The sequence below is a fragment of the Lathamus discolor genome, chromosome 9 (assembly GCF_037157495.1).
Source record: "Lathamus discolor isolate bLatDis1 chromosome 9, bLatDis1.hap1, whole genome shotgun sequence".
Taxonomy (NCBI): domain Eukaryota; kingdom Metazoa; phylum Chordata; class Aves; order Psittaciformes; family Psittacidae; genus Lathamus; species Lathamus discolor.
In genome coordinates this window covers 11,449,207-11,466,063 of record NC_088892.1, presented here as the reverse complement: position 1 = coordinate 11,466,063, position 16,857 = coordinate 11,449,207, and the positions used below count along the sequence as shown (strand labels likewise).

At 41.6% G+C, this 16,857-nt stretch overlaps 1 protein-coding gene across 1 annotated transcript in view; it reads right to left on the bottom strand.

Annotated features, from left to right (window-relative positions):
• The window catches only part of AFF2 (ALF transcription elongation factor 2), a 371,177-nt gene extending 364,280 nt beyond the window's left edge, over positions 1-6,897 (bottom strand). The window contains exon 1 of the mRNA XM_065689682.1: positions 6,694-6,897. The gene's annotated coding sequence lies outside the window, so the exon portion shown is untranslated. The remainder of the gene's footprint in view (positions 1-6,693) is intronic.
• Positions 6,898-16,857: the final 9,960 nt, after the last annotated feature.

Sequence of the window (16,857 nt, the reverse complement as noted above, 5' to 3'; positions counted from 1 at the left end):
TTAACTTTCCAGTCATTGTCTCATAGCTCATTTCCTTTTCTTCATCTCTGACTTTGCCAGTTCTCCTCTGCCACCCCTCTCTTGGTTATTGTTTGATGTTTGGTTTAATTTCATCAGTTTCTCCAATTCCTTTGTTTTGTTGAAAGTTTTTGGTTGTGGGGTTTTTCTCTTTTTTTTTTTTTTTGGGGGGGGGGTGGGAAGAAAAGGAAAAGGGAGGAAAGAGTCAGGGAGAGGAGAAGGAATGTTCAGTTTATGAGTTGCTGATCTTGTTGTCCAACCCATTTCCCCCCATCCAGTTTTCAGTTATTACAGTCATATACTGCTGCTTTCTGCAAATTAATATCACCATTGCTATGCTTCAATGCTTTGTATTTCCAGCCCTTTTAAACCTCCTACTTTAGAACACTGTTGTGCAATAACATATTGAATAAATGAGTAACCACTTCATACTGCTCTTGTATTTATGAATAACCAGAGAATTTCCTTTTTTTCTGGCAGTGAATGAAAAATTAGATGTACTTTAAAGGCGCCTAAAAATGTATTTTCAGTTGCTACCAGATGAAATCAAAGAGACAAAATTACTTTTTTCTGCTTAAATATTTCATTGATTTTTCTGAGAATGCTGTCTTCCCTCCTCTCAGTCCAAGGCATGCACAATGGTTCCTGGCTATACTGCAAGGCATTCTTCATAGATCTCGACCTGATCAGAGTATATATAAAGTATGTCCCACAGTAATGTTAAATGTATTTTAATGCACATATTCTACCTGTACAGACTAGTGCCCAGGAACTTCATAATAAATGAACTGAATTTGACTCTCCACCCCACATGCCTGTCTGCAAGTAGTGTCTGCTGTGCTAAATTACACCCATATTCTAGCTGCCCATGGCTTCACAAAGCCTCTGCACATTAATTGTTCCATCCTGAAATAAAATTGAGAAAGGCATGTGGGACTGTGTGTGGAGGGGGAGCACACTTATTGAAATTCATGTATAGCTCTGCTTGATTCCCCAAGCCACAAGCAGGAACACTCAGCCATATGCAGCTGCATTGCTATCTCAGGGAGAGGAAGAACTGGGGCAGAACTGTTCCACTGTGTGGTTTCACTGTTGGTTGTAGCTTTTCAGACAGGCAAGGCATAAACCCAAGAACCTGGCCTAGTGTGTTTCAGTACTTGCAAACCCCGAGTAAAGCATACACCTAAAGCTACTGTGGTAATTGTGTACCAATTTAGACACACTTGACCAAAACCAATATTTTTTGAAAATAAAAATAAAGCCTTACATGTTCTCATGACATGAAAGCAAAACAAACTTACGAGTTCCTCCAAGTAGACATCAAACTGTTTCCCCTAGATGTGTCCAACAACCTGCCCAGCATTTTAGTAACATACTTCTTTGGTCTCTCCAAATCAGAAAAAGCCAGACATGAGCATTTTCAAATCAAAAAGAAACTTCCTACCTTACGGAAAGACCACACACAACTACAGCAGCACCCATGTAAGTGTGTACATATACTTTGGCTCTCAACAAAGCCATGCACAGCCCTTTGCTGATGTTGCTTCCTTAGAAACTACTGGTTATTTCAGGAGGAAGCTCTGCACAGGGGCCATCCCAACATCAGGGCGGACTTGAAAAGTAAAATATCTTTTATTTCAAAAGCCTATTTCTTAAATCTTAGCAACTGGTGTAAATCAGAAGCTGCATTCCAGTTGCTCCAAAATAAAACCACACTAATCAGTTGATACGCCGGAGGGAAGGAATGCCATCCAGAGGGACCTTGACACTCTTGTAAGGTGGGCTGATGCCAACTTTATGAAGTTGCAACCATGACAAGTCCTACACCTGGGTCAGAGCAATCCCAGGCACAGCTACAGGCTGGGCAGAGAAGAGATTCAGAGCAACCCTGCAGAGAAGGACTTTGGGGTGTTGGTCAATGGGAAAAAGAATATGAGCCAGCTTCAGTGTGCGCTCACAGCCCAGAAAGCCAACCGTATCCTGGGCTGCATCAAAAGGAGCGTGACCAACAGGTCGAAGGAGGTGATCCTGCCCCTCTACTCTGCTCTTGTGAGACCTCACTGGAGCATTGTGTGCAGTTCTGGTGTCCTCAACATAAAAAGGACATGGAACTGTTGGAACAAGTCCAGAGGAGGGCCATGAGGATGATCAGGGGACTGGAGCACCTCCTGTATGAAGATAGGCTGAGAAAGCTGGGGCTGTTCAGCCTGGAGAAGAGAAGGCTGTGTGGAGACCTCATAGCAGCCTTCCAGTATCTGAGGAGGGGCTATAGGGATGCTGGGGAGGGACTCTTCGTCGGGGACTGTAGTGACAGGACAAGGGGTAATGGGTTAAAACTTAAACAGGGGAAGCTCAGATTGGATATAAGAAATTATTTCCTGTTAGGGTGGTGATGCACTGGAATGGGTTGCCCAGGGAAGTTGTGAATGCTCCATCCCTGAGAGTGTTCAAGGCCAGGTTGGACAGAGCCTTGTGTGGGATAGTTTAGTGTGAGGTGTCCCCACCCATGGCAGGGGGGTTGGAACTAGATGATCTTAAGGTCCTTTCCAACCCTAACTATTCTACGATTCTAATGAAGAGGGCAGATCTAAGTCTAGTCTTTCAGCTTGCAGAAACACCCAGACTGTCTCTGGCCTGGGCAGGTAAAGCTTTTTGCACAGCTGGGGGCTGAAACTAGGAGGGTATCGAGTTGCATACAGTTCGTCTGCTCACCTCTCTGAACCTGACTTCTCTGAACAGTCTGACAGGATACAGCCCACAGGGAGGGATACAAGTACAACACATTTCTTTCTGGTTAGATTGAGCTCTGCAAATGCAGATAATTTTCTATTTTAAAATACATTTTGAATTACAATTGTAATTAGGCAAGGAGCTTTCTTCCCCATAATCACTTGAAATGGCCCAAGCAATTTAGCATTCCAATTTTCATATTCATAGAGCAAATATTAGACTGTCCGGTTACATTATTGAACAATAGATAACAATCCTAGGTCACGCTGTATGTTCTTTTAAAGTAGATGTGTAATATGGAAGATTAAAAAATGCATTCTTCTGAAATTATAGGGGTATGAAATTTTTCTAGCTTAGAATTGTAATTCTAACTGGAGAAGGGCCCAAATTATTTGCTAGCATTTTCAAACCATGCAGGACACTGCAACCCTCAGCTGAGACTATTGCATATCTTTAAAATAGTCACTTAAAAACATGAACCTATTTTATCAGACCACTGTGAACCCATTAGGCCAAAACTAGAGCCATGGCACAATACTATGCATGGGAGTATCATCTGCTAACTGAAAAAGTGAAGTTAATATTTGCTCACCACAAAGTAGGAAAAAAACATCATTCTGCAGCTCCCATTTCAGATCCATTTCATAAGCAGTCCTCACAAACATATACTCTGTGATAAACTGTGTCTTCAAGGACCCCCAAAATCCACATTTTCCATCAAGATACATTTCCTTGAGCTCTCTGTATCAGTTCCATGTTTCTATCCAACTGGATCCTATCATACTGCAAATTTCAGGCATGCAGCTGCTTTTCTGTCTTTGGTATTTTAAAGAAAATTAAAATCAGACTTAACACTTTTAATTAGATGTTTAATTCATGCTTTTGTGAGCCATTTCCTTCCAATCTGAATTTTGTCACACAACTGTAACAGTCTTTCCACTGCCAAATTTTATCATTTTAAATGCTAACTCAGTGTCTCACAAAGAATGTGTATTGCATGATTTGTTAGAGATTTTGAAAGTGAAAGTCTCATTTGTTAGTAAAGCAGGAACTCCTAGTAACTGTCACAAGCTGTGGCTACAAACCTATGCCATGTTCATCACAAAACCCCCTCCAAAACCAAAGGAAGTATTTAAATACATTTTAAGAGGGATAGAGTAAATACAAAGTTTAAGGGACTAGTTGAAAGAGCAAATGGAGCAGAACATGGTTCTTACCCTTTGAGTGGAAGCATTTTACCACTTTTGTGTTTTCAATTTTTAAGAAACAAATGCAGGAATAGTCCTCTAAAAGCAAATGAAATGGGAATCAACTGTTTGACAAAGTTGCAAAGAGCAGCCCAGTTTTCAGAAGGATCTTCCTATTCCCACCCTCCAGTGCATTCACAGAATTGCTTTTCAAATCCTTCAACAGCAGCTGAACATTATTCAGCCAAATGACATCCCCATTAAGAAAGCAACACATACCAGGCTAAATCCCATGCCTTTTCCCCTGCTGTCAGTTATTATTTCTAATCACAGGATGAGGGTAAGCAGGATTTGGCCTGTCCTCAGGCCCACGTTATAGAAGCTGTGTCTCAGCAAGTGGTGCTCAAGAAGCATTCTCCTCTGCCCTTTTTCCTTCCAACCTCTAATCCAGTATACCATCAGTATAACCTACAGGCCGGCACTGGTTTGCTCATTGTCCCATTGCATATTGTGAGAGCTATCTTTGTTGCTGCATGTTGCCATAAGAATAAACTGCACAGGTTATGGAAGGCAACATCAACTCACATGTTTTGGGGTGAATCTGCAAAGGCATCTGTTCATACTTCCAAAGGTACAGGTACTCCAGCACTATCAGTATAATGGATTGCCATTATTAATAACAACAAGAGATGCTCTGTAGACCAGCATTCCTAGTTTTGCTGCATCCGCTGTTGATGGCCTTAAATGAACATCCCTGTTGAATCTACCTGTTCATCCTCTTGCATGCACTTAGCTAATCTGGTGATCCTGCTTGCAATTTTCTGAGCATATTGTACCTGTACAGCCTCACTGCACATACTTGGGTTAGTCTCTTCAAACCGCAGCCGTTAATTGGGATCAACAGCCAAGACCCAAGCTCTGAGCTGAAGGCAGCTCCTACTCAATGACAAAGAGTTTTGAGGACTTCCTTGAGAAACTGCCAGTTCTGCCTTGACATTAGCATCCTGCTTTAGAAAAAGTGTTTTCATGTGTATTGTGGTATAAGCAGAAGGAATAACCTTTGGATAGGATGGCTGAGAGGTTTTGTACAGCTTTTAAAAGTGACCTTCACATCCAGAATCCAGGCAGGCTAAGAAAAGTACAGTTCTGCCCACAGGATATGCTGTGTCACAATGCAGTTCGGCTAAAGCCCTGCCAAAGCAGCTGTGATCCAGAACTTGTGCTCACAGTCTGGCTCTACCAGAAATGTTTTGACCATGTTGATAGGCATGCTTCCTCACTATTCCTCCCTTTGTGCAGACTCTGTCACCTGTACTGCAGCCAGCAGCTTTTGTGCCTGCACTTTTGGGTATAAAATTATGAACTACTATTCTACGGAATAGTTCTACTGAACTAACACAACAGGCAAGAACTGCAGAAAAAAAAACCCAACAAAACAACCCACTCTGTCTTTTTCTAAAGCTTCCAGCAGGACAGGGACCTTCCCTGCTGAGTATTACATGCCTTTGGCTGGGGTAAATACTGCCAAAATAGCTACCAGGTCTATTTATCAATGTGGACATTTGCAACCCAAAGGAAGTTTTATCAGAATCACTAACTGAAGGAAAGAGAAACATGACAAGGTAGCCTGGATAGCCTGAGAACATGCAGGTTCATATCTTCAAAGCACAGAATCATGGAATAGTCAGGGTTGGAAAGGACCTTAAGATCATCTAGTTCGGGCCTCCCCGCTATGGGCAGGAACACCTCACACTAAACCACATAACCCAAGACTCTATCCAACCTGGCATTGAGAACTGTCAGGGACAGAGCATTCACAACTCTGGTGCCTCATCACCCTCATAGTAAAGAGCTTCTTTATATATAACCTAAACTTCCCTTGTTTAAGTTTGAACCCGTTACCCCTTGTCCTATCAGTCCCTAATGAAGGGTCCCTCTCCAGAATCCAGAGTTCTTGTCCAATCCCTTCCTGTCCTTAAGGTAAGGCAAGTTTGTCATTACCCGAGTGGTCATATTTGCACTGTTTCAGGTAACACGTTAAGTCACAACTTTAAAACATCCCCACACCACCACCCCCCTCAAAAAAACAAACAAACAAAAAAAAAAGTCTGTGTAAGAATCAAATCCTTAAATAACCAGAATCTGGATTACACACCAGGTAATTGTGCAAAGTCCTACTGTATCTATAAGGTATTTACTCACATATTTACCTCAGTCAGGTTCTTAGCAAAGAAAGGTCAGAACCTCAGCAGTCAGAGAAGGAGACACCACACACCTCCTAAGCCCCCAGCAGCAACACGTATGTGCACAGGCTTACTTTGCAGCCTGAGGCTGCAGGTGTGCAAGGGTTCATTGTACATACTCATAAACACCTTTAAACTTGGCTTTCTCATCTGGGTGGCTGAATTCAGAAACCACTCCAGACCCATCTAAAAGTCTGCTCTCAACAAGGAGCCTAGTTAAATCGCTTAAGGGGAAATTGAAATTGAAGATGGCTTTCTGCATCCAGCTAAAATAGATTGTTTAGTGATAACAGAAACATAACCCTTCAAGTGGGTTCAGGGTTCTATGGGGAGGTAGAAAGGCTGGGAGCAGTCTGCTTGAAAGAGAGTAAATAATTTTGTGGGGGGAAAAGCATTTTTCTCTTTTAACACAGCTACTAATGAAATAGCAAGAGTGGCTTACAAATAAAGCATGCAAACATTAGACTGCTGTAAAATATGCAGCTTGGTAAGAAATAAAATAATAATTGCCTTACCATCAAGACCAAGTCCCTAGACTGCCTGTAGGATCATGATCAGAGTGGTGTTGAGTCATCTCTTTTGCATACCTCCATGGTGCACAGCATTCCCAGCATACCAAGGGCTGCATCCACAAGTGGGCTGGGAATCCAGCAGCAGATCCGAGGGAACAAGCAAAAGCAGACTCCACACCAGCCCACCACTACCATGAAGGCACAGTTTACATGATCAATAACTTCTATTACCAGCTCATTGCTGTTTCTTCTTTATCTCCCAGGAGGCCCTTCCCTCCCTCCCTCCCATTAACACCTGCAAAAGGTTTAAGCTAGTTAGTGGCCAGCTGGACATTAATGTGTTGGTATAGGTTGTTGTTAGCACCAGGAGCCCTCCCCAGCTGTGAGCATTTGAGGAGCTGTTCCAGCAGTTCTAGACTGCCCGATAACCTCGTTGTCACCTCCCCAGGTGGCTGTAGTGAAAGTGCTGCATTTTTCTTTAGAAGGGCAGGAACCTGCAATACAATTAAATACGGTAAAGTCAGTTCTGATCCAGTGTACGGAGACCCCAGGCTAACTTGCTTCCCTTTATAAACCTGAACTTGATTTGCTTAATTTCTTTCTAGATGAACCTGAACACTGGCTTTCAATTCTCATGGCCTCTTATTTATTGTTTTTTTAGACAGTTCATCCCTCCAGACACAAATCATAATTACCAGAGACTGAAGGGAAAGAGCCCAAATTCAAATAAATACATATATACATATGTGTGTGTGCACGTGTATATTAAGCTGCTGCCTGTCAAAGGCAGTGTAATGAAGCTGGAGGGAAGCTTTTAAATGAAGTCATGGAGAATATCAAGTGATGTGAAACAGCCTAGTTAAACACAGAAAAACCTGTCCTCCCTTTCGCTTGGCTCCTGATTTGTGTCAAGCTGAAATAAATGATAATAACACAAGGTTATTAGAGTTCTCTATGATATAAATATGAAGTGTATACATTTAGAAATCTGAAGACTTTAAAACACAGATGGAAGCACACCATCCCTAGATTCCAAACCAATTCATTTAAAACACATGCAAAGCACACCAGACTAAGAAAGCATGAGGAATTATGACTGAAGTCTCAGAAATTTTCCTGAAACACAGACTTTCTTGGAGAGTGATATTAGCACAAAATGGTTTGAAGGCAGATACTGGCCAGTGTACAAAAATTACCAGATAATGTTTAATTTTCATCAGATTTTAAGCAAAACCTCCTGCACATTAGTTTTAGGGTTGTAAAAAGGCATAACGTCAGCAGGGCACAGAAACATGCTGCAGAGGAGTGAGAGGCACCTCAGGAGCCCAGTGCCCACCCTGCTCTGATGCACGGCTGTGTGGCAGGGGACAGCTCGGGTGCATTGCAGTAGCCTGGCGAGGAAGCAGCGCTGGTGCCACACAGCTGTGTACATCCTGCCTACTCGTGTTTCTGTGCTTGCCCACATCCTGTGTGTGCACATGGGCTGCTGGGGCTGCCCTGTGGGCAGGATGTCGGTGCGGCCGGGGCAGTTTCCTCTGGCCTAATAATTTTCCTCACTTTCTGGTGTGGCAAATCTCTGTAAAAAACTTCTCTGAATACACCTGAAGAACATAAATTTCTAGGAAACTGGCAGTGCTGATAGGAGTTGTGCCTTTTCTCAACCTCTTCTGCAGTGAAGCATCCTGATACTGAATATATTTGACTATAAATAATAATAAACTTTCCAGAAAGGAAATTAATATTTTCATGCATCTTGGTTCAACAGACTCCAGTTTAATTCTAAACCTTTCATTTCAGAAATCAGTTGTGAGGTTGATTATATGTCAAAATATCCAAGCCAATGAAGTTATGCTGGTGCTATTTGAAGAACAAGTAGAAAGAGTAATTTAAAGAGATAAGACCAGCAAAGAACAGAGCATTTGACTATTTTCTTCCACAGGTGACTAAAGATGTAATTACTGTTAGTAAAAGCAAACCCTTTGTGTCAGAAAGAGTACTTACTTCAGTGGCTGCAGATTAAAACACTCTAGTTAGTCCTTTTTATATTCAGGAAAAAAGAAAAAAAGCCCATAAATTCTTTTATACTTTCAGTGCAGATATTTTTGGAACTGTAATAAATTTCTCATTACGTATAATACGTTGCTGTCTGATTATTTTAATTTTTTTATATTTTACTTGAAATTATGTTTAAATGGGACAGTCCAATTATGTCTGATTTAACATTCTAATGTAATCCTGTGTGATTACAAGAAAGGTCTTAGGTTATTCAACAAGTGACATTTTGGACTGACTTATTACAAAAGCGATATTGGAAGCATAGGACCTGTGGGGAGCCAATTCTGCTTGTCAATGTCCTCCTGTCACTAACCTGCCACCTTGCCTATGGAAGTAACCAACTTGCCGTGCAGTGGCTGGGAAAAGGAAGTTTAGTTCAGGGTTGTATCCTTTAGGAAAGCAGAAAAGGAAGACGAAAGAAGATTTCCATTGTTTCCATTACTGTTCTTGTCAAAATTATGATCCTGTGGAAATAGCCTGGCTTCCTTATCTGTGGTATCCCAAGGAGTCAACACCAGGGAGAGACTTCCAAAGTAAATGAGTATGTGAACAAATCTTAAAGGTCAGAGAAGCAAATCCAGTATGTACTTTGTCACCTGGACCAAGTTCCCTCCCTTTTGTACACAAGTGATGTGAAAGCTGAAATTAATGCCACCTTCCATTCTCACCATTTCAGTGCATCCCTGTGAGAATCCAGTGTACTGCCAGGCAAAATTCAGCTTGCAAAGTCGGCGTGGCTGGTACGGATGTGTAAGGAAGACTGACCCTACCTGGGCTGCCAGAGCTCAGGTAGAGAGCTACTAGAGCTGGCAATTAGAAAAGCTAACTTTCAATTGCAGATGAAGCAGATTTGTTCAGTACTGCACATGGAACTGTGTGATGACTCTGTTACATCACTTTCAGGAGCAAAACTTTGTGCTTGAAAATGGATTTATTGGAATTTTTATAGCTATACTTCTGGTCATGAGATATTTATTTTACAGCTAGAAATAAATGAGTTAAAAGAAAGGGGAAAAAAAAATCCTAACCTTTACTTCAGAGACCAAAGCCATTTCTTCTATAGAAGCCTTTTGCTCATATAGGCATGTTGGTATTGCTCAGTCCTGGCACAGCAGTCTTTGTGAAGCCAGGCCATACAAGGAAAGTTTTGTATCACTGGTAAAACCACTTTCAGAAGTAAAACAGGCTTCCTAGGAGAAGTGCAATTTTAGCAGAATAATTCTGTTTATATAGCAGCTTTCACTGGTGCAATTATGATGACTAGATATTACACTCCTCTTTCTCTGCACCTCAGAGGATTCATTCTTGTGCCAAGAAAACCTACAGACCAGGCCAGAAGCAAAAGTTGAGTTAATTAGAATACAGATAAGCTCTTTATGACTTACCTCTGTTTTGCCACTCTTATTACACAAGCAAAATGAAAGCCATCTCATTATGCTAGAAGCCATACCAGCACTCAGCTTCCTGCTACTGGTTTCTAGCTGGAAACCAGCTACAGCAATGGATGTAGTGAAGAATAGGCAGGTACAGACAGGGAGAGATCAAGGGAGCAGCCAATCATCACAGGAAATATGATAATCTTTTGATCTGTTGCTGTATCCAAATCATTTAAACATCGCAACTGGCAACAACAGTATCACATGAAAACCCTCATTCTGCCTCAGCGTGCATTGCAACCATTTATATTTTCCCTTTCAGCCCTCAGAAATCTTACGCTCATGTTATTTCTTTATTGCTTGTTTGTTTTTCTCCCTTTTACTGCAGACTAACACTGCTGCTCCCACTGTCTGGCTGTATTAGCACTCATCAAGTTCAAAGCAGATACACTTTCAGGGCATTCACGCATGAACTATTTTTCACTCTGGATTCCCTCTACCCTGTTTTTCCCCATAACTTTTCTAAGTGCAGTGGTCAGCCCGTCCTCCGCTCAGTTTTACAGCCTCTCCAGCAGTAGCGCTCCATAGGTCAGCCCAGGCTGCTGCACTATCATGTTGATTTTATGCCTCCAGCCTGCCACTTCACCCTGCCACTAACTGCCCAACAAGTAGAAGTCCCAAGGCTGTTTGTAAACTGGCATGTCTAGTACAGCCAGCAGGCTGGCCTGCATAGTAAATTTAATGTATTTCATACCTAAGTAGGAGTATCAACTGTTAAATCCATTCCTTGCTAAAAATAAAAGCTACATAATAAGCCCGATACTGTAGATCACTTTAAACCAGATACTGTAATCCCCACTTGAGACAGATACATGACCTATTAAATTAAACATAGATTCCCTCAAATTGCATGCAGAACCACTTTCAGATCAGTCTGACTCCATTACTTTACCCTGTAAATAGAAATATTGAACTTCTGTGTATATTCAGACATGATGTATATAGTCACTTACCAGCTTTTGTATATACATGCTGTATTAGCAGAGGTGTGCCTTGAAACAAAACCAGTGTTGGTATTTTCAAACTGAAATACCTGATAACTCCCTAAATACATAGTAATTTTGTTAACAAAATAGGTCTTTATTTTCTGAATAGGTGACATCTATGAGAGGCGAGGGGAAAAAAAAACCCATGCATACTAAGGTGCTGGTAAATTATTTTGGACACCCGCATTTGAAACAGATCTTAACAACTATGAAAAACCCCACAGCTTGGAAATGCCTTTATGTTTGAATAATTCCATCGAAATCTTATAGATTTTTTTTTTTTTTTTCTGGGAAAACACACATTTCTGTAGAATTTTGAGCTCAATAAAATCTTTTGTAGTTGCATTTTACAACTTTCTATCTGTCTTTACTACGACACTGAAGTGTAGCTTTGGCAATTTATCCAACAGAAATATTGAGAAGAGCACTAAGATGACACCAGGAAAAAAAAACAGTCCTGTGACCTGGTCTGGAACAAGGTTTTGATCACACCATGATGTCAGCCTCATCTTTTCACGGTTCCTGAGATGGACAGGAGAATGAGTACTGTCTTCATGTGGATTACTGCAGAAGGAAAGAAACAGGCTATGCATATTTTATGCCTGTGTGGCACCTACTTAGTGTGCTTTACCACTTACTGAGCATGGGCTGGACAGCGCACTATATCATTATATACAGGGTTAAACCAGATTACTGCTGAGTACCCACACCCAGTGTTTCACAGCTGCTCTCTCACTTTGGCACACAATCAGGGCTTTCTTCCAACATAGCTCAGCAAAACTGCTACCTCCGTGTCTTGCAGCAACTCTCATTTATTTATTCAGATTTATCACCACACCTATCAAGCTCTTCACTTTTATATGTTTTTTTCCCCTTTTTTTCCCCCTGATTTCATTGCCTCAGCTGTTTTTCTGAGGGCTCACAACAAAACTGGGGCTCTTTCAACTCTTCTGGAGTGCCGGAGGAGCTCTGGTATTCCCACATAAAGCTCCAAATTGAGAATGTCAAATGGGATCAAATGAATCTGCAAAAAACAGCCAGCTGACTGAACAACTAAGCACGTTAGGTGAGGCCACCATCCAGGTGGATGCAACCAAACAACACTCACACTTCTAGAATGAGGGTAAATCAAGATGATGCAGTCTGTAGCAATATTACAGGGGTAGTATTTTCCCACGCACTGAAATGAAGCTCTCTTGAGCAATTCCTGCAGTGGATGAGTCACTGTCTGTCTTGGACAGTTTATCCAGAATAATTTCTGTTCAGCAAGAATAGAGAAGAAATCTTATTCTCCACTGCATGTGAGCCCTCATATTTGCCAGTACGGTGCTGATGCTATACAGCATTTTGCTTCACAGTCACACTCAAGTTATATCAAGGTGTCTCTCAACGAGTCTGCAGTTTTCCAAACAGTATTTCCATGTTTGGAAGCAAGGAAGCTGACTGTACTTTACTTTTGCGCAGGAGGATCTGCTCCTGAGCTGTGTGTTATGCATTAGGGACCGAAGCTATACAGGTAGTAGTAACAGTTCTGTGATTGGGGAACACCAGCTGATGGCAGTGGGAAGTGTGATGCCTTTCTCAGAGGTCACGGTATTGGAGAGTAGCTGTGATTGGCAAGAGCTGAAGCCATTCTTCCATGAGAAGGTGTGAAGCCAGCATATATACTGGTGAAGCCACTTCACTGATATGCTTCAGCAATAAGACATGACAAGCTGTGAATTACAGTGCATTAATTCAAGCCTAGCATATTGTCAAGTATGGGGCCAAAGGGCTAAGAGCCATCCATACAACTAGGTGTGAATTAATTCACATTAGTTCACACACTGAAGTGTCTTATTGTGATAATAGATTTAATAATCCTAAAATGTTATTTTAAAATATCTATATATTATTAAGATATAAGACTTATGCCTCCTGAACACTAAATTATATCTCAATGAAACCATTGCTCAAAATTCTTATTAACCCAGAAGGTCACTCAATTTCTCCTGCCCATTTCGTAATAATAAATAGTATAAACTATTCAGACCATTCCATCTCTTTGTTACAGGAACTATCACCATCAAAAGGGAAATCCCTTTTCCTGTATGTAAAATTAATGCTCAAGTATGTGGTTGGGTAAATGTTTCCTGCATTTAGATGTTCAACCGTATGTTTCAGGATTTCTCTTTGCTAAGTGCTAGCTATCGTTGAGTGATTATGTGCAAAAACCAAACCAGGAGGAAAGGTGCCTGTACACAAGCTCTAATCAATGAACTTTGCTACCCAACAATTCATATTTCCAAAGTGCTTGATTTGAAATGAAAGTCATTATGGATGTGCCAATTAGTAAGAAAAATACATTGGGCTTTTGCCTGTTGCCAGTGAAGGTCAAGGTACTTTAATTTTAATAGAGTGTCATCCAGAGAAGAGCCAAAAAACAGATTGGGTGGAGCCCAGCCCTGAGGAAAGTCTGTTAAAGCTGATGGGGAATGCCCAGAGTGGGTCAAACTCATTCATTTCTACCAGGAATGAGTTTGGTCGCCTGGGAACAGCTAAATTTTAAATCCATTTCTGGTTTTTGTTTTGTTTTGTTTTGTTTTTAACTTGGGCTTCTGAGCTGTTTATAGGAGAAAATGATACAGTAAATTATGTAAGATAAATGATACAGTCTGGCAGTGTGAGAAATCTACTACTTGTAACTAATTTTAATTTTTTAAGCTACTGTATGTAATAGCTAAAGCAGCGCATGCTATCACTGAGCTGTCTCTGAGATTTACTACTTGTGTTAGTATTTCATCTCTGGTTTGTTTAAAATGTTTGGGGGGCTTGAGTCTACGGTGCTGTGCTGAGGCTGTGAGCTGCAGGTAAAGGCTGAAAATGCCCTTCTGTGCCTGGGTGGGTGAGCAGAGAGGCCTGCGGCAGAGGCAAACTGAAGTAAATGACCAACAGTCATTTAAATGTTTCTGTGTCAAAAGACAGCTGTGCCAAGGTGTGACACTGGAAGGCCTTGGCATGGCTGAAGACAAGCTTTTGTGGACCTGAAAAGAGCAAAAGCTGTCAGATCTGAGGCTCAGTACAAAGGCAGCCATGAGAATATGCGCCCTCCACACACTGGCTGAGCAGACCTGTTTCCTCTTAAGACAGAAGGCTTCCAAGCAAAGGTTTTTACATTTTATTGATCTTTGTCTTTTATCTTCCTCTGCAGCAAACCTTTCCAACAGCACAAACATTTTATTAGACAGTTACACCGTCGTGGCTGCTGTACGCTCCTTACAGAGTACACCTTTTCGATACCATGCCGGTTTTGCCTTACAAAGCAAGTTAATAAATTATATAGTTATGAGCTTTGATTTCATCACGTTCAAACTGCTCTCTCCGAGAGGCTGTGTTACCCAGGATATTAGCAGAGAGCGCTGCTCTGACCTCATTTACTGGGCAAGCAGAGCACTGCTGAGCCACAGACCCCGGAGCATAGTGAAACTATTGTCTCCTTCCAGGACAAGCCACGGAGCCTGAACCGCAGGAGCATAACCTTGAATGTCCGTTACCATTTCAGGCTGTGTTACATGGGTAAGCAGTGAAAGGAGACAGTATCTAAGCATCTGGGAGAAAAGTCTATGACAGGTTTATTTGATATTTTTACTGGAGACCATACAATTACTGGAATACCTGGATTTATTTGAATGGAAGTATTATAAAAATATTCTCTCCAGTGGTTTCCTGCATGGAAAGGAAATTTCATTTTGCAGCCAAAATTTTGTCAGAGGGTCACAACCTCTTTCTCAATGCTGAAAAACTGTTGGAGCTCACCCTCTAATAAAACAAAAGTCTTCCAAAGAGATTAACCCCCCTTGGCCCATGATGGTGGGTCCCTCTATGCCATGCACTGTCTGGGGCTGCTGTGAGCTTTCTTATCACAACCCTGTGGCATCCTCACCAGGACCTACTCTGGGGCTTGATGCTAGGCAAGACAAGCACAAAGTGGAAATACAAATATGAAATGTACTTTAACCCTGTTTCTGAAGGCAGCAAGCTCCTGGTGAGGGAATATTGTTCTAATTGCCACACTGGCAGGCACTGGGGGGATTTCAAAAAGCATCACAACTGCAGCTGAGGAGGAAAGGTACAGGATCTTGACTTGTGCAAAAAGCCAACCAGTGTTTATTTTCTCACGGAATTACTTCTGGTTGTTGCCTTCTGAGTGAAACCTTTTAAACATGCAAAACATGTGGCTAAAATGGGAATTCAGAAGTTCTGGTCTGCACACCTTGAAGTGAAACTGAAAGTTTCGTTTTGGAAATCTCAATGGCCTGGTACAGCCTTTCGTGGAAGCAGCTGCTGGCCATCTCTGTGCTACTGTGCATAAGAAATGCAAGTTAGGGACAGAACAAGTTGTCCCCCTTTTTTTCCCCTAATCTAAATTGCCAGACTAGATCAGAGCTCGAGTCCACCTAGTCTGGTTTCCTGTCTCTGATAGCAGCCAGAACCAAATGCCTCGAACAAAGGCGTCAAGAAATCTCAGTTTTGGCAAAAAGGGAACAATTTAAGCAACCCCTTCTCCCCTTGATGGGTTCATCTTACTCTCTATGAGTGGGAAAGTGTTTGAAACTCTGAGGTATGAGCTCTTACATCCTTTCTACAACTCTCTTAGCATTAATTATCATAACTCTGGCACCTCTAAAAACTTGTTGTAACTTTTGGCACTGTGTCGGTAGTAAAGCGTGTTGAAAGAAGAGAACAGGGCTTCTAAAAAAGCTGAGGCGCTGCTGGGATTATTGACTCAAGGACCTCAGTGAGGGAACATAACACAGGGTCATGTTTCCCAGTAATAACATGGGTGGTTGACTTCCCAGCACAAGGAAAAACTGGAAAAATTGGAACTCATGTTGTTCTGGATAGAGCCCAAGAAGTTACTGGAGATTTACAATTAGATCATGCAGAAACCGTGGGCTGATTTGGTTTCATTTTTTCAAACAGATGTTGGAGAGGTCCCGCAAGAGGTGGTGTGGAGGGCGGCTATATTAGTAACTGAAGTAAGTGTAGCTAATTCCAATTTAATGCTGTATTTTATGCTTTACAATCACTTTCCTAAGTGTAAATACCAAGCATATTAATTATTCCATGGTAATTTTCTAGCTTTATAATTAAGTCATTTTCCTTCAAAAGAACCTATAGAGTTGTGACTCAGATTTTCAGCAGCCATTTCTCATATTGGCAGCCACATAATCTATTCCATTGTCACTGATGGGCTCTTCTGACTCAGAGGGAAAGTGACAGTAACATCTATATCAGAACATCTGGAATGGGCCAACTGCACATTGCATTAAAATATGAAGTGGAGAGCAGTCCTGTGGGGCCAAGGTTAACTGTTCCTTCCCATCTGTAATTCCTGTCATTCCTGGATGCAGTCTGTAAGCTGTCACGCGTCACAAGCATTTGCAGAACGTATGTGAATTACCAAAAGCTGACCACAGTAAGACAAATACAAGCTGTTTTGGGACTATTGGTCAGTGTGGGTTTATACAATAGATTTTAATTCTCTTTGGGGACACTGGAGACTGTCTTGGGCTGGGGGATGGCACGTGAAATACTATCTGATAGACCTTCTCAGATTGTTCATCTTATTTGCTGTCTCAGATGCCTATTTCAGCTTTCCTGTGCTTGGGTACTGATGCTAACCAGTCTGGCTTTACCCAGTTGTCCTT